Source organism: Brachyistius frenatus, unplaced genomic scaffold (assembly GCF_029030835.1).
Source record: "Brachyistius frenatus isolate BFR_SWC_R1_liver_20210118 unplaced genomic scaffold, ASM2903083v1 Contig_440, whole genome shotgun sequence".
Lineage (NCBI taxonomy): Eukaryota > Metazoa > Chordata > Actinopteri > Embiotocidae > Brachyistius > Brachyistius frenatus.
The window spans coordinates 14,202-32,800 of record NW_027211039.1 but is presented as its reverse complement, the minus strand read 5'-3'; the positions used below and the strand labels follow the sequence as shown (position 1 = coordinate 32,800).

Genomic DNA, 18,599 nt, shown 5'->3' with positions numbered 1-18,599 from the left:
ATTTAGTCAGTTGTGGGGTGAGATCTTAAAAATTGTAAAACATTCAACGCCATAAGACAGTTGTAAAAATTTTTTTACGCAAATCCCGTTGCTGATGAAGTCATCGATAAAACCTCATATTTACTTGTGAGGTAGAAAGGCAGTGAAAACTTAAACCAAAAGACCCAATATGTTTCTCCTGAAACCTTGATTATAAACTCAATCAAACAGACCATAAATCACCTGTTTATTTTATGGATCTGTGTGGCAGGCTTGAAGTTTTAAATATGAGCCACTCTTCGCTCAATCAATAGACATTTTTCACATCAGACGTGTTGTCACAGAAAAAGGAAAGTACACGTGTATTAACGACGGCTGTTTTCACCGTCGTGACTTACTGGGACGCTGAAATGAACGGAGCCATCTTTATTTTCCCACCTGATGAATAAGTGTTCTTCACTTGTAAAAATTAATTCTAATTCAGTGTAAAAAGCACTATGAGGTCTCTCTATTAATACATCATTGCCCAGTGTTCAGAAACTACCGCAGTGTAATAAGTTATTGAGTCAAAACGCTTCTGTTTCTTTGAACGGCCTCGCTTCAGCATGGATCGTACAGCGTCCTCCTTTATGCTGAAAGAGGGGGATCCTGGAGGAATGGATGAAGCAATATGAACAAACAGCTGCAGCAGATGATTTATGGGGATGCATAACTAGTCTTCTCTCCAGTGGACAAATGAGTCTGCCTCAAAATGGCTCCTCTCAGCATTTTGAGTAGTCTCTCGCCCCGGCTGCAGCTTGAGGGGTGGGTGGGTGGGGGGGAGGGGGGGGGGGGGGGAGTCAGTTTGTTTAATGACAGCAGGACCTCCTTCAATCTGTCATTACTCAGGCCTTGTGATTAGTAAAACGCTCATCAGAGTCACAGAGGGAGTAACAATGTTCAGGTGATCTCCGTACAATCAATCAGATTGACTGAACCTCAATGAGAGTCTGCACACACACACACACACACACACACACACACACACACACACACACACACACACACACACACACACACACACACACACACACACACACACACACACACACACACTCCCTCTCTACTGAGATTTGTGTCAGCTGTAAGCCTTTTCCATTAAACCTGCGCTGCATTAAGCATTTGGGTTAAAAGCTTTCATAATCAGGTGTGTTCTCATTTAGACAACACACATTTCCAAGATCAATACCGTCCTTGACATGCAAGTTTTGTGTGGATATGTGTGTGTGTGTGTGTGTGTGTGTGTGTGTGTGTGTGTGTGTGTGTGTGTGTGTGTGTGTGTGTGTGTGTGTGTGTGTGTGTGTGTGTGTGTGTGTGTCGTGCATTTGCCCCCGTCTGAGTGTCTGTTTACTGTTTTTCTGTCTGCGGGGGCAAAGCGTTTTCCCACTGTGCTCGCTTTTATTCTCTGTTTGAGAGAAACCAACAGCGGTGTCCTGTGGATGCTGCGGTTGTTTTCCTGCCTGACGCCTCCTCAGTTGATCCCGAGGTCCGTTCCACAGACTGCTACCGCGATGAGCGTAGAGTCAAAGCCCATTAATGAGCACCAACACACATGTACGGACATCTGCTTGCATTTTGTTGTTTTCTTTCGCCTGCGTGTTTGATGCACCTTATGTGCTGTTCAATTTAACCAGCGGTAAAGCCGAGTATTTAGGTGTTTCCACCTGAGATGAGACGAGTGTATTCGTTTCGCTTGAAAATCATTTTCTTGTTATGAATCCAGAGGCGGCCGTCTGTCCTTTAAACACATTGCCACCTGTTTTCCCTGAGATTTTTTTTTCAATCATTATATTATATTGTTGAGACTCAAATCAAAGTCTGCAGACTAAATAGCTCTTTTTCACAGCGGGGTGGTGGTGGTGGGGGGAAACCACATCCAACCTCATCTTTTAAAAGCTGAAACTTCAGGTATAAAATGTCATGTTGAACTGATATCGTTGCAGCTTGTATGTGTTCATGTGTTTTTATGAGCCCAGTGTTTGGTTGTGTGGGCGTTCAGGGACTTTTAGAAAAGTATGCCGGCAGCAGCTTTTTTTTTTTTTTTTACGAATGCCTCCTCTGCATCGGGATCGATGCATTAGGCCTCGGGGGGGTTGAGCTTGACCTATGTGAGCAGTTTTTCATAATCACTTACATCTTGAAAATACAGTTTTTCTCCATAGTGGTGCTGTGATGTGTTGTATTTTCAGATGAAACAGCACGTTTTATTTGGGCAGGAAAGGAAAAATAAGAACAAATAGTGCTGATGGCATTAATATTCCAGGAAGAAAATGAAGAGAAATTTACCGTTGGTCTGCCTCAGATTATGTTTATGAACTTTGACATTGCTATGTGTCAAATGACACATGTTCAACTGAGCTATGACCGAGGCCGAGAGGAGGCATGACAGCAATCTGACCCCAGATTAAATCTCCATCTTGACTTTATAAGAAATATTGAACCTCGCCCATACATTGATGTGCTTTCAACCATCTGTTGTTATCTTTCTTTCAACGCCGGCGCTGACTAAATAACATCTTCATCCCCGACACCGCCACAGGTTCGCATCCTGACAAACTGCGATGCCTTTATCGCCATCGGCATTCCAGTGCAGCGGGCCTCGGCCCTGACAGGGCAGTCTGCGGTGGCTATGCTCATTGTTCACGCGCTCAATAGGCAGCACATGGCGTGGGCAGCAGTCAGTGGGGCTAAATTTGTGCCTCTCTGCTCATTCCGGGGATATTTGTGACTTGCTCCTTGTTGACTCGTTGCGCTCCTTGCTGACAACGGGTCCCTGTGTGTGTGTCACAAAGTGCCAAATCCAGCCAGCTGTATGCAATTAGGCTGCAAAATGCCGGGGTCGCGCACGCTCCTCCGCGACGCATCGAGTGGTGACGACGAGGCCGGCTCACGGCCTGCAATCGGCTCATGAAGGATATTACATTTCTATCACGTCTGTTGCGGGGTTTATTTTGAAAGACAACAACGTGTAACAATACATCTGCAACCCGTCACACAGCGTTTATGAGAAGGGTTCATATTCAGGAAAGGTCAACTCAAAGAAATGACTCGGATGAAAAGAAAATGTTCAATAATAACAAGAGAGGAGGTTGTACATCAGTCATAAATAAATCAAGTGTTATAAATGAGCTGGATTAATGGACTATAACAGAATAAACTGAAATATGTTGTCATGTTTGCATCTTGTCCATTGCAGGCTACTTTGACAGACATGACCACATCTTCTCCCCCAGGGAGATTCACTGTTGTTTCCTAGGTAACAGGCACCCTCCGCATCCCCCCCTCCCCTCTCCCCTCCCTCCCTTTGCTCTCTCTGGACTGTACCATATGTACCGTAGGGTGGGACTTGTCTTGTTTATCCGATAGAAGTAGATTTAACACGTTCAAATCGACCACGCGTAGCGTGACAGTATAACGAGGATGACTAAATATTGCGGTTGCAGCGAACAATCGCTCAAACACGAGAGGATGAAGGCGCGGTGTGTGTCCAGAGCTCAGCGGTGACCCCCCCCCCGGCGGAGCGCGTTCAACGGGCCCTCCAACTGTCAAAATCGCTTGTTGCTTCCTGGCCGAGCCTTAAAAGTAGTTAGCGAGCTAGCGCGTAGCGACGGACCGCGTCGCGCTGAAACCCGCTCCGAGGCAGGAAAGAAACTTTTTCTTTCCCACACACACACACACACACACACACAAGAAGACATAGCGACAAGTGTCCAGCCGGGAGACCGTTTTGTCCGCCGTCCTGAGTCCCCCGGTCCCCCCCCCTCCCCCCACCGACAGCAGCTGGATGCGACAGGTACGTCATCAGGTGAGCTCGCAGGTAGTTAGCCTAGCAGGTAACGCTGGCAGCCTTTTATTTCGTATTTGTGTTTTTTTTTCAGCTCTCACACACTTGTTGTGGGAAATATTACGGGATGGCTGGTTCGCTATGCTAGCTCCTAATCACTGCCCACGAGCTAATCAGAGCAGCTGCAGGAGAAGCAGGTTGAATCGTGACATGTGGACACGATGAATGTCTCCTGCAGCGACATGCTGCTTCTTATGATGTAGTAACACTGGTGAAATCTGCAGGGCACAGCTTTGATCACAACTCAAGACACGTGACTTTATTCAGCTATTAACTGCATGCATACTTGCAGCATGCAGCAAAAGCGGCTGTTGCGTTTAATGCAAATGTTTAAAAGGCAGCAAATTAAATATTACCTCAATTAATGGTTTGAAGAAAACAAAGCAGCGCTAATTAATCTGCTGCAGCTTTACTGAGCAAGAGGCTGTACACATGGGGAAGGTGAATAAGTTTTGATCGGGCTCCTGCTGGGTCATGTGCAATAATTGGTGCTTCTGGAAACGCAAAGGAGCATCCCAGCACAGACTGGTTGCAGTAGGCCAGCAGGTATTACAGTTTTCAAATGGACCGGTGGTTCTGTTGGTGTGGGACATACTGTGTTCACCAGCACACAACAGCAGTGATACACAACACACATCAAATGGGACTTTGTTTGTTTAAAAATAACAAGAACAATAATAAACAGTTTGATTCCAAGCGAGAATGAATTTGACTAAAGTGGTTTTATTGTCTTTACTTTTCAATAGTTTGAATGCAGCATTGATCATTGATCTCTCCTGTTTATTGTAAGTCGTCACGTGAACTTGATGTGGACAGAACGGGCTTCCAGCGGAAGGAAGCACTTCTCTTTGCTGCTTGGTATTTGATTACGGCTAATAATAGAAAAAGACAGCTGCCTTCTCATTGATCTGTCTTTGGTGCCCTATTTCTGAGCGTTTTTTTTATTTTATTTATTTGTTTTCTCCTCCGTCGTAATAATGGGAAGAATTCTCAAACACGGCTTTAACCCATCAGTCTTCATGTTCTGTAATTAGCCATTGTTTCAGAATACTCCTTTTGTGTTGTGAAAACGAAGCCGCTTTGGGCCACAGAATCCTAAATCTGGCCGTGTGTGAGCGAGCCAAGCCGTTTGGGGTCAAACAGGACAGGGATAATAAGAGGGGAGGGGATACCATGTGGGAAGGAAGTAGCTCGGCTTGTTTGTCTGCCAGGCTTTTGTTTGTTTTCCTGTCGGACAAATCTATTTAGGAGGTAGGGTATCTGAGGTCTGCCATTGGAAATTAGCAACCGGCACGGCTTGTTATACAGTTATTGACAGTTATTCAGTGATGTAGTTATCGGGAAGTCGGTTGCAGCCAAATGAGAGATTGATACGCCTCATCTATCTGCGGTGATGGAGCAGGCCGGCCCGGAAGTTGTTCCGCATGAATGATATTGAGTTGTTCTTTTTTTCTGGTCACGTTTGCCGTCAAGGAGCGTTCCTGCTCATTTAATCTCCGGCACCTGCGTACGAGACACGGCGGAGTGAGACCACATTGTAAGGTGACACTTTTTTTTGTTTTTGGGGGTGGCTTTTCACAAAAGGCTGACATTCCCCGATCGTTCCTCATGCAACACCAGAATGACTCTCTGAGTAATTTCCCTACAGGTGCCGTCGATGCCTAAAATGACGTCAGTCTTCTGAATAATTTGCTGAGGAAGACGCTTTTTCATGCTGGAGAGATTAATCACCCCGACCCCCCCCCCCCCAGAAAAAATAAATATATATATATATCAAACCATAATCAGACAGAAAATAGGTTTGTTGATCGCGGCGCTGCAAAAGCGTGTTTATCCTCATTGATGTCAACGAAACACCCAGGCTGCGGCGTCATTCACAACCTTTGTATGAGACAGAGGAAAAGAGAGACAGACAGACGCTACAGCTGTTCTATTGAATCTGGATCGAAAAGTCATGAAGCTGAATCTCTGACTCATCAGTTCTGTGACGCTCCGGTTTCACGGCTCATATGATGCCAGCCAGCATGTCATCAGCTGGGTGTAGGGAGGGGGGTGGGGGGTGGGGGGCGACCAAGACCTCCCAATCCCAGCCAGCCAGCCAGCTACCTTTTTTTTTTTTTAATTTAATTTCCCCCAAGCAAATTCTGATGCAACAATAACAGAAATGTTCACTATTGTGTAATTTTCCAGTCCAGTAAACTAAAGAATTGGATTGAAATTGAGCTTGAAAGATAGCTCACAGAAATGTGGGGAAGTATACAGGTGAGGGATGGGGGGGGGAGGAAGGAGGAGAGGGGTGTCTGGATGGAGGAGTAGATGAGTGTAGAGGACGGATGCTGAGGGGAGGTCGTGGAGGATCGTGAGGGGGAGGAGGTGCAGTGCTCCTGTTTCCTGGGGGGGGGGGTGTTAGATGTGATCATAGAACATAGACAAGGACACGGCTGATCTTCAGTGTGCAACCGCAGCAACACTTTGATTACGGCTTCTTTTCTTTTTTCTATATGACAAAACACCTCTCGTCTCTCCACTCCTGAGCTCTGAGCTCGTTTCCTATTAGAAACGGTGATAATTTGAATTTGGATATAATCAAAGCTCACTTGGATAAGATTGGAAAAGAATACACGATGTTAGAGCTCGCTGAGCCGGCCATGAAATCGGGGAAATACCTTTCTAAGATCAGCATTCAGGGGTTGTTACTGTAAGCGCAGTTTTCACCCCATCACTTCGTCCGCTCTCTTCCAATGGAGAGCTGTGATTTAAAGGAGCTGGCATTTCATTGGCTGGAGCTGTTAAGGGGCGGGGCCTTGCCACAGGCTGGTGGGCAGGAAGGGGCTGGCTTGTGTGTGTGTGTGTGTGTGTGTGTGTGTTGGGGGGGGGGGGTGTTTGAGCCAGATAGTTGGAGTAGACACTCTCCTGCTTCCTGCCTGCCCGCCTGCCTCCCTCGCTCCTCGCTCTGTGGCCGAGAGAGAGACACTGAGAGAAAATCCCTGTGTCGGCATGGACCTCCGGCTGCAGCACTCGGCAGCTTGCGAGGAATGACAACAGTTCACATGGTCATTAACTCCAGTAGCCGAGGCTGAGGGGAGCGCTGCTGCAGCTCAGTGTCACGGGAGCACCGGGTGCCTCCTGCGTTTGGGACGGCAGACTGACGGAGGCGACGGGACCCAGTGGAACGAGGTGGGAAAGAACCGGCATACTGGCTGGCTGTTTCTTTTTGCTTTTCTTTTTTTTTGTCCAGGAGTTTTGCTGCAGTGTGCTGCATACCAGTCTGGGTGGGGAGGGAGCAGAGGCAATGTTTGATCTGTGTGAGAGAAAGAGTGCCTGGCTGATGAATGCACGGCAGCAGCGGGAGCTTTCAGCCACGCAGCAACTGCCTTCATTGCAGTTCCCCGTCCTGTAATGGACTTTCTCTTTCGGCTCCTGCGGGAGAGGCGTTATCACAGCGGTCGACTCTCTCCCCCCTCCTGCTCCCCCACCCCATCCACAAATGTCAGGAGCTCCTTTTTTTTTGTTTTTGCCACATGGGCTACATATTTTTCACCGTCTAGCGAAAGAACTCGTGGTGTTGTGCTGCATTCGCCCCACAAAGTTTGTCCTCATAACTTGGTGTGCAAATTTTCCAAATAACAAGCTGCGGGCAAAGGTTGTTTGTACAGAGCGGAGTCTGATGTTGTGGCGCTCTTTATGTACGTGGACAGAAATAGCCGATTGGCCTGAACGAGCTGGAACTTATAAGGCCTCACATCATAATTAACCTTTTGAGTTCGAAGGGCCCCGGTTGTCGTGTCCCCGGCTTTCCGCTGTCTGCTTACATTTAGATTTAGACGGCGGTGCCCGGTGCGGTCAAGGCATGTGGACATCCTCGCTTTGCTGTGGAAAAGGCCAGCGTGGTGTCATACGTCTGGCTGCGGATCAAGAGGGAAGTGGGTGTTTTTCTAAAACGGGACATCAGTCCAGCCCTTCCTGTTGAGGAAAGAATGGGGAAAAACCTCAGGCAAGCACTCAGGTCTTTCCTGCAAGACTTTGCCAGCGAGAAATCCCCTTATTCTGAATTGACTCTCATGTAAATTGTACCTCAAGATGGTATTAGAAGGATTTAGTGCTGGGTAGGCTTTGCAGACTTCCTCTGCATGAAAGGGTCGTCTGATTGCTCTGTGACACGAGGGCAAGTTTGCTGAATCATTCAGCTCTTAAGTTTTCAAGTGCATTCGTTTTAAAGGCTGTAGATTTCTATTCATTTGATGTTTTCTACGTAGTATTGAAATGTACGGTCATTTTAATCTGGTTTGATCTTTTCTATTCTTGAGTTTAGGATACATAAAATATCAGAAGACCTGAAAGCAGTTACAGGAGGTATTTCTGCAGGGTTTTGCTCACGAGACCAGAGACTCCCATCCAGTATCTGAACAGCGCTGTTCACCTCTTGCTGCCTGCAGCCTTATAATTAGTTGATGACTTGCCTGAGTCCCCGTGGTTAACCAGGGAGAAGAGGAACACTTAAACGGGGAAACAAATCCATTTCCTGAGTGCAGGGACTGATATCAATCAAGAAATCTGAAACTTTTTCTCAATCAAGTGCCTATAAAAACATAAACAAATGAATTTTGCTCCATGAAACGGAGCAGTGATGAGGAAGCTCAGTCCTATATCATGAGCAGGGCTATTCGGGTCACTGTGTTTCAGCTAAGGCTATTATGATATGGGGCACCTGCTGACTCTGTGAAACGCTTCTTGTGTTGCCTCTGAACAATAGCTTAGTCCTGGTGTAGCCTCTGCTGAGCTCACTCACCCATCCTTATCGCTAATGGTACTTGATGATATGGATCTCAGGGGATCCGTAGATTATGCCTAAGACAATTTCATAAGCATCGCAACCTCTATAGTATTAAACACGAATTAGGCTACAGGTTACAGCCGCGCTCTGATCCTCTCTGGAAGATGCAAAGGAACATTTTGCAGCCGGTGATGTCATCCTGAAAGCCGCGTTAGCTCGGTTAGGGATGGAGAACATTTTGATAAAGCCTTAACTACACGGCTCACTCTTTTTCCATTACTCACTGGAAACTGAACATTTTCCTATTTCCCCTCTACAATGAGGCCCTCTCTCTCCGCAGCCTTGAAAAACATTGACCACTTGTTCCTCTTGGCAATGCAAATGACCATACGACTGCAGCTTGCCAGCATAAAATGGTAATAAATGGAAATGCGGCCACTCAGGTACCCTGCTCGGGCGCTCTTCCGTCACGCCCGTTTGTGTTTCTACTTCATTTTGCCGGCGACACCTGGCCGACTCCGCGGCGAACGTTTATCAAAAAGCCCGCCGACCAATAGAAACCAGGTAGCTTATCGTCTGTGCTGGACAAATACAAGCGGCTAAGATAAACTGCAGCGCACAGATACCAGACTAATGGGTTACATACGAGGTATTCAGAGGTCAAGCCAATGACTTTCACTCGAGACACCCCAGTCCCGCTGACTCTCATTCAATTAAGCAGACTGACCAAGATAATGCGTCTGCCAGCTGGCCTTCGTAAGCGTCAGTAATCCATAAAGTCTAGCACTGTGGTGCTTCTCTTTACATCTCTATCCTGCTTTATCAGGTCACCCTGTCTGTTTGTACGGGACACGGAGGGGACAAAGTCTTCCTCCACAGTCTCAGGAACTAACGATTGATGGCATAAACACTAATGTGCACAATTTGGCTCATTAGCTTTTATTTAAGATATGTTCCCGTCTGGCTGCGGGAGGATGGATGATACTGTCGGGATTAAAGATTCGGTCGCCACGAGAAAACCCTGTGAACAGCCATATTAACATTCACACCCACAGCGGCAGGTCTAAAAATTATGATATCCGTTTCATTGCAGTGAGAGCCACATGATTATACTAGTCCTTCACAAATTTCTGCGCAATGCAATAGCTGCAATGCAATTTTCTGCACCTGGTAGCTCTCTCAAAACTGCAGCAACAGAGCCTGGTTCAGTTGTGAGGGTCGACAGGAGGCCTAATCTCTGAGGTCTGAACCAAATGTCATCCACATTTTACCTCGAGGTGGCATTAAAATGATTTAGTGCTCGGTGTGGACATCCTCTGCACGACAGCGGTGGTCAGAACATGCTGCGTGGTTCTTTCCTACCTGCTGACCATCTGCCCGTCTGCCCTTTCATATCGGGAGCGTTGTCCTCAGAGTGCAGCCACTGACCAAGCAGACGCTAAGCTAACCTTAGCCAAGCCAGAGACATCCTGTCCAATCAGCCTAAACTCAAACCGCATACGCCGAGTCATCATCTCGCAGCACATTTCTCCCACTGTGTGTTTGAGTTCGTCACACTGGTTGGATTGGATGTTATTATACGAGAGGTAACAGTTTTCACCCCGGGATGACAATTTGTCTTCCAGCAGGGGTTTTGCTGTGTTTCAAAGATGTGAGAGGGTTCAGACGTGGCTGCAGAAGAGAGCCTGGTATCGGCCAGCGTGCCACATCAGCATCATTTCACCATGAGATATACATCTTTTAAAAGGCTACCGGGGCTGCATTTATTAACCATTTTCACAACTGATTCATTTACTTTTATTTGTTTGCAAAGCATGAAGCATATAAATGGATGATGTCACGCTGCCACTGAGATCGTTCTTTACTTTTTATTGACAGTTTTTTTCCCTCAGAATTGATCAGAGACGAGTTTCTCTGTCGATTTTGTGGCAAACAACTGCAGCAACATAATGTGCAAATAAACATTTGCTTTGACGGCAGTTAAATTCCCCCGAGAGCTCAAACATAACGTACAATAGTTCCATACAGCATGAAAACAGACTCGCAGTCATGTTCCTGCATGTTTTTTTATCGTCCTACCGCCCACACAGGGGTCCGTCTGATCTTCAGGCCTCGCCATTTGTTCTGAATATCTGTCCTGACAAACGTTGTTTGAATTTTAGAAAGTGTTTTTCTGTGCCTTTATTAGATAGGAGGAGAAGAGACAGACAGGAAATGTGGGGAAATAGAGCAGGAGAATGATCTGCAATAACGGGCTGGCCGGCCGGAAATCCAACCGTGGACTCGCTGCTGATGGCATTTGCGCCCATATGGTACGCGTCCGTGTTTGAATGTTGTCTGTGAACTGTTCAGACCTTCATCCATATCGACATCCTGTTTGATTTCAATGCTTTTCTCCATATAAATATAAAAAACGATTCACTCGGTGGCTGTTTTCCAACCGTTCCTCCTAAACTCGCTCCATCATTCGAGGCCAGTCACTTCTCGGAGATACGGCGCCGTCGTCCCTCCTCACATTTCTGACAAACTAGGTTAGCTTGATCACAGACTTCTTATGGCTTCTAAAAATAAGAAGGGATTAATTGTTAAAGGTCAGATCTGACATGATTCTTACCTGACTGTCTCTTCTGCAGCGATTGGCTCTCCCCCTGGGGAGATGATGTGAAATTATATCCTGCCTTGGAGAGCGGAGCCCGGGCGTCAGTACGATCGGACGAGGAAGCTTCTGATCTCATTTCACATGATCAGCACTAAAGTGGGACGATATGATTAGCTAGACAATGCTCTTAATACATAGGCTTGGTGGGTGATTTCAAGGGGAAGCATCTTTTCTGCCACGAGTTGTCTAAGAAATATCAACCTATGTGTCATCAAGATAAAAATAAACCTGACAGATGTTTCTCTTGAAAGCCATTTCTCCATATGGATATTTTTGGGGGGTTTCTCACTGTGATATTTCTGACTTTCAGACAGTAGCGTAGATGGGCGTACAAGTCTCAACTTGCCGTCTTTAGCATGTGAAGCCTGTCGTTTGCCATCCGAGGTCGTTCAATATGTTGTTCTCGTGATACAACAACAGTTCCTTGGTGTTTGCTTCTCGTCTCGTCTGTTTTCCCTACCTACTTTTATACATGTGACCCAGTAAAAGGGTAGTCTTTTAACCAGAGCTCTAGATTTTTAACAACCCTTCTCTTTCTCCTCCCTCAGTCTGGTGTCCTCAGCCCCCTTTTCGCCGCCCCCCTTTTAGCTGAAAAACATTTCCAGATGTGCCAAGAAAAGAGCTCCCTGCGCAGTAGCTTGGTAATGGATTTCGTACGCTCAAAGCTAAGAGGTCACTTCCTCGGGTTGTTTCTCCACCAATTGTCCGCCTCCTTCTCTCCTTCAGACAACAACCAGGCACAGGGACCGGCGTCTTCACGGGACGAGGCCGGGGAGCACACATACGTACCTTCCCCTCCATGAATGTGAATTGACAGGCCGCTGTCAATGAGCCGGTACTAATTTGGATGGTGGGAGACCGGTGGATATTGCAGGGACACTGGGCAGCGTCATAATCGTGTCTGGCACTGGCATATGCATCTGTCTCGGTCCCTCTCCGGCTGCTGGACGGCTGCCCGGAATAGTGCTGCGCCGCGCGGTTTTCTATTGGCCGAGCCGTCCCCTCCATGCATGGCTCTACAGGGCGGGTTGGACCCTCGGGCTTTTTTTTTTTTTTTCCTCCCTCCTATCTCTGCTCTGACTCCGTGCTCTTGTCCACTGTCTCATAGCACAGAGGCTTTCTGCCATTCTTTTGTATGCGATATGTTGGAAAAGCCAGCGGGCTTGTAGTCACCTTGTACAAAAGGTACACAGCAGTGACTCAGGGACTTAGACTCAAGTGGCTCCTGAATAACCTCACAGCTCCCTTTTTCTCCGGTTTATCAGCCCTGTACCCTTTGGAGCGAGCAGCCCTTTGGGACAGTTTACACAAATTCAGATTGACATGCAAAACAATGCCTGTTGAAGTCTGTTAGGTGAATTGTTGCCTATCATGGTTAGAGCCATTTTCTCAGTGAAAACAATCTCACCCTGTTTCTCATCTCTTTTTTTTCTTTTTTTTGTCTGTCCTTCTCCATCTCAGATCACAGACAGAAAGTGCCTTGTGAGACAACCTCCCTACTTGAAGATCCCCGAGTGTTTCTGAAGAGGCTCCAGATTTTTCCCTTCTGCAGTCGTGTCGGGACGCAGCTCGGCCGCGGGCGCCCCCTGACCCGTGTTTGTCCTCACCTGTGCTCTGCGCGGAGCGAAGAGGTGGAGCTGCTGCACCGCTGGCCGAGGTGCCAAAGCTCAGAGAGAGTACGTACTGACGACTTCTAAACGATAGAAAAGCCACAAACCTTTGTGTTGTCCTAAACTGTGCCATTGTACCTCAAAATAGCACCCGACATCCACCCTCGCAAAGATATCATCACTCATACAGAGGACATTTTGGGCACATTGGTACAACCAGTAGAGCTTGTCTCCGAGCATGCCCCCCTCTGCTTCGTCAGAGGTCTGCACCTGAGACTGACTGATTGATGAACAATTAGCCGTTTGACTGACAAACTCCACAGCAGCGCCGTAGTGCAGTCCCATGCTGAGGTCACAGAGCCTTTGCCAGCCCATTACCTCCGCTTCCCCGTCTGCAAGGACAAACCTCATCCACTGACCTGAAGCAGATCACTGATACCTACATGCTCTATCACTTTTAGTTGTTGTGTGTTTGACTTTTTTTTTTAAACTTTTTTTTAAACTTTTTTTTTTTAACTGGATCACTGAAAACACCTCCTCAGAGGGATCGCCTCCTCCTTTAAAAACAAGTGGCTCCACTCCACCTCGGCTCCACAGCCAGTGCTGTTGACATGGCTCTAAACATTGCCTCGATACGGGACACAAAATGGCTGACCCTGGAAGTGTGCCGGCAGTTTCAGAGAGGGACTTGTTCACGCAGCGATGAAGAATGCAAATTCGCCCACCCACCCAAAAGCTGCCAGGTGGAGAACGGGAGGGTGATCGCCTGCTTCGACTCGCTAAAGGTAAGAAATAAAGAAATCATCAATCGTCTTCTACTCTCACTTCACACACAACTCCATGGAAGTGTTTAAAACAAGTACGAAGGACTGGATCATATCTCTGCAGCCCGAATATAGCACGTGACGTAAAATGCTACAGCTCCGCGTTTCCTAATGGTCAGCGGGTGTAGGTTGTCTGCTCAAATTAGCATGTGTGTCAGGTCTCCATGCTGCGCTGCAGTTAGCAGACCAGTCTGACCTATGAAGCGAAAGGCCAGAGAGGTCTGTTGTCATGTCACTGTCACCACAGATGTGTGTGTGTGTGTGTGTGTGTGTGTGTGTGTGTGTGTGTGTGTGTGTGTGCGTATCTGGTGTTTTTATACGGTAAGTTCTAGTGTTACCGTGACTCGTCCATCATCTGTACTTGTGGGCCAACATCCGATCGCCTCGAGTCGTTCCAGGGTTTCTATTCCTGGATGCATGTCAGCTGTCACATGCAACCAACCCACAACATAAACACTCCACAGCTTGTTTTGTGATGAGTGCTTCTCACGGATTCAGGAGAAAGGTGTCTTCAAGATGTGATTATTCTGCTTTTTGTCTGGTTTTAGGCAGATTACGTGATAGTAAATATGAAAATGGCGTTAAATCCATGCTGCAGTATTTATTCCTTTAATAAGGAATAAATTCCTTATCCAGCCTGTTATTTATCCGTTGACCCCATTTATCAGAACTTATGCTGCTGTTATATTTCTTACGTTAGATGCACTTATTATTCAACAGTTTGCGGCGTCACAATGGAAAAACATCTCAAATTAGTTCAACACCAGACACTTTAAAGTCTCCCCAATTACAACAAGGTCGATTCACACGCACGAGCCCCCCCCCCCCCCCAATCCCCCACATGCTGCAAATAAGATGGATCCTACACCAACCTATTATTTTCAAGCAGTGTGGAAAAAAAAAAAAAAAAGAACCCAGCAGTGACACTGATAAATAGCCAAAGAAAGTAGAGCAGCACACTGGCACTGTGAGGAGTTTTGTCTTTTTTAAGTGAACTGTAGCTGCGTTTCATATATAGGCTGCAATGTGAGCAGAGCGTATGTCACATTGTTCAAGGTTATGTTCAAGGTCAGTTGATAAATTTAGATAAAGCTAAGAGCTGCTATTATTTCAGCGTGGTAGGTATTTGCTAAATACAAAATGGTGGTTTAAATTGAATTATTAACCTTCCTGAAACCGATGGTGTAAAATCTCCCTTCACACCAGCTCGCTCGCTCGCGGTCACTTTATTTGTTGAAAACAAACGGCTTTTTACGGCGCCACCAGCTGCTTTCTTGGCGAAGACGTCGCTCCTCGCGAGGCTCGCTGAAGTTATTGTTCGCAGTCAGCCATCGAGTGACGTTCCTTCACAGCTGCCAGGTTTTTTCTGTGAGCTGTTTCTACTGTTATGGTTTAACGAGCAAACAGCTGACTAATCAGGATTGATTTGTTGTTGCGCCTTGCGAGGCCGAACATGGAACCCCTGCGAATGCCGTGATTCGTCCGCTGCTTGACGACAAGCCGGACTTCATACTGGAGCCACATTTTATTTAGGTTACGCTTAACGACATTTCAGTCCCGTGGTAATTCCTACATCATATGTATCTCAGCGTACAGAGCATGAAGAGGCTGTAGATTTGTTTTTGTTTTTTAGTCCGATCGGGGAAGCGGGATCTCTGCTTCACCTGCTTTGGGTCATCCGATCAGCTTCAACCACTAATGCAGCTGAATCGTTAAATGTACGGACAGAACAAAGAGATTTAATTTCACTTTCTCTCCCTCTTTTTCGCCACACAACCCAGTGACAGAAGGAGAATACAGGATTCTCTGTACTTTTAGCTCCAACTCAGCCCTTCTCCCTCGTGACAGCTAAGAGAATGAACGCTTTATTATGCATTAGGGAATGTGTTTCGCTCCACGGCAGGCCGATTTTCACCCCATTACGCCCGTATCATCTTCCTGGGTCTTCTCATCTGATAGAGTTATCGTGGCGGGGTTGTGCGCGCTGCCAGGCGTGACTTGGCCGATGATCAGAAGACTCCTTTTCACAAACATGTGAAAGGTAACGCTCGAAGAGAAGCGAAGCGCTCGTCGGGCGAGCACGCCGACTCGGCGGAGAATTTGAGCGTTCGGGCAAAGTTTGTAAAAACAGTCCAGCGACCGCAATGACTCCTTGTTGAACTCTCGTTCAGCCTCGTCTTTGAAACCGACCACAATAATATTGACTTTTTCTTTACCTAAAGTGTTTTGCCTGTAGTGATCAAAAAAAATCTCATGACCAATGGCTTGAGATGATGTAAATCACAGTTGTCTCTTACTCTTGGCAGCCATCCTTTGCGACGCAGCTTTTAAAAGGTGTAATTAATTTCAAAGTCGAAGCAGAAAGGCTGCTGTCATTGCTCGTGGCAAGAAGCAGAGAAGACATAAGTGCTTGGTATATTTTTTTCAGGGTATAAATTCAATTTGAGAGGCTAACTGAGTTACCGCTCTTGTGTGGGCATCCGTCTTTATCCACGAGACCTGAGGAACAACCCGGCTTTTCAGATTTCTGAGCGGGGAAGTCGGAGGCAGATGAATTGCACAAGTTTCATTCAGGTGTGAGCGGGAGGGGTGAAATACCGGGTTTTGCATTTTCTGTTAGCGTGCTTTGCATGGGTCACGTGACGACGAGAAGTCGCTCCTGCTTTCTCCATCGTAAAGCTCGCAGCATCCTGCCACCGTGCTGCTCTCAGCGTTTCCATAGTGTAACGTCAAGGGGATTATTTTTGTCCCATGCTCCTCTACACTGTGGGCTTTAGAAATAGTCTCTCCATGCTACATTTGTCATCTCTCAAAATAGGACAAGCCGCTGTAGTCACATTTGGTCGCTATGGCACGAGATGGCTTACAAGGTATCGTTCGTTTCCACGGAGACTTGAGATGAACATGTGACCGCAGCAGCACAAACAGCAGTGGGACCTGTTGGCCGAGGAGACACCAGTTCATGTTCATGTTCATGTTCATGTTCATGTTCATGTTCATGTTCATGTTCATGTTCATGTTCAGCTGTTCTCTGTAATAGTCCACACATCTGCTGCGCTGCTGAGCTCATCTCTGACAATGACATGCAAATGAAACATGTTCAGACAGGTTTGGTGACTGCCAGACAACATGGCATTTAAATGTCTCATAAGAATGCAAATTGTATTATGTCAACATTAGATGGCCTCCATACAGGTATCTGATATACACAAGATACATCCCCCATTAGTTCATCAAACAAAGGGTGAAGCCGTGTGGTTGTGCCTGACGTTTTGACTGCAGCTCAACAAACAAGAACTGACATCTGACTTTTTAAAACTGCACATAATTTAATGTACTCAAAATCTCTTCCACCCCTCCTTCTCCTCCAACCTTAACACGAGTCACTGGATGATCAACAGGAGCAGCACCGCGTCTCCACTGGCGTCACAAATGCGTCGAGGCCATTTCCCTTTAAGCTCCCTGATACTTGTTGCACCGTGACCATGGAAACCGTGACAGAGGAGTGGCGGCGGGGATGAGATGGAGGAGGGGCCCGTAGGAAATGAGCGAGAATACCCACCTTAATGGAGTAAATGTAATCACGCCGGTCATGTGATGATGTCACACTGACTGTGCCTCAGACATTAGCCGTCAGTCGATGCGTATCTCTCCCGTCCTGTTCATTCTCTTTAGTGCAGGCTGTGGCTTGTACTTCTGGCTTTTAAAGCCAAACACTGTTTATCTCCACAAATTAATGTTTTTGACTGCTTGTGATTATGCATAACACACACACACACACACACACACACACACACACACACACACACACACACACACACACACACACACACACACACACACACACACACACACACACACACACACGTATACTTTAAATAAAGCAGAAAATAGACTAAACCAGTAAAAATAAGCAGCTCGTGAAGAGATTGTCTTTGAAATAGCGTTTTTTTTCCTCACTGCAGAAAGCACATTTTACACATACATACAAAACCAGAGATGTTTTTTAGACATGCAGTGCGTGTTGAAGGTGTCTTACATAAGAGCAGCATACACAGCATGCTGTTTAGATTCTCTCTCCTGCATTTTTATTTTTTGTGCCGGTCACATTTTTCCAGGTGACCATCACACTCGACTGAGCTTCAGTCGTCTGAGAAGTGGTGCTGGTGTGTGTGTGGGTGGGGGTGGGTGGGTGGCTGTGTGTGTGTGTGGGTGTGTGTGTGTGTGGTGTGTGTGTGGTCGGGAAATAAGTCTGCTGCATCTCAGCAGGATCATGTTTGTGAAGTTGTCAAAAAGGGGGTGGATCGCCCTGGTTTCCCTCACTTGGTAAGAACATCTTAATCCGGAGTCTGCTTAAAAAAAAAAACGTGTAAGTGTTTTTTTTTTTTTTTTTTTTTGTGGGGCGTGGGATGGCTGCAACCCGTAAATAAAGAAGCAAGGGAACCTGGAAAGGAGGGACGAGATCAGGTAATTCAAGCTCAGGGGTAAAGAAAGGCAGTGGAAGTAGAAGGGCTTTCCTACCTGTAAAATCATTTTTAATCGATTATTAAGGTGTTTGCAACCTGGAGTTAATCTGCTGCCCCACAGAAACCAGACAGTGGAACCGAAACACTAATGTAGGCCAAAGACAGACTTTTTGGGGATTTTTACTGTATCTTTCCGCCCTCTGAGCTGAATGCATTTTTTTTGGGAGGGGGGGTCTTTAAAGAAGCTGCGGTGAACATGAACTTTATGCCCACGGCCTCAAGCCCCCTTCTGCACTCTTGCTTTAAAAGATGGGCTCGGCTAACATTCCTCAGCGTAATCCTCTCGAACTGGGCCACACCCTGGGCAGAGCAAACATGTGGAGGGGAATGTATGCGGCGCAGCG

At 46.7% G+C, this 18,599-nt stretch overlaps 1 long non-coding RNA gene across 4 annotated transcripts; it reads left to right on the top strand.

The window, feature by feature from the left end:
• The first annotated feature begins 3,628 nt into the window (after positions 1-3,628).
• LOC138637202 (uncharacterized) lies at positions 3,629-17,931 on the top strand. Of its 4 annotated transcripts, none has more exons than XR_011312353.1 (3): positions 3,629-3,811; positions 12,757-16,723; positions 16,754-17,931. It is a non-coding gene; the product is annotated as an uncharacterized lncRNA (long non-coding RNA). The 4 variants fall into 4 exon arrangements; XR_011312352.1 differs by having other exon boundaries at positions 3,629-3,823; XR_011312351.1 differs by lacking the exon at positions 3,629-3,811 and adding an exon at positions 6,974-7,039.
• The last annotated feature ends 668 nt before the right edge of the window (positions 17,932-18,599 follow it).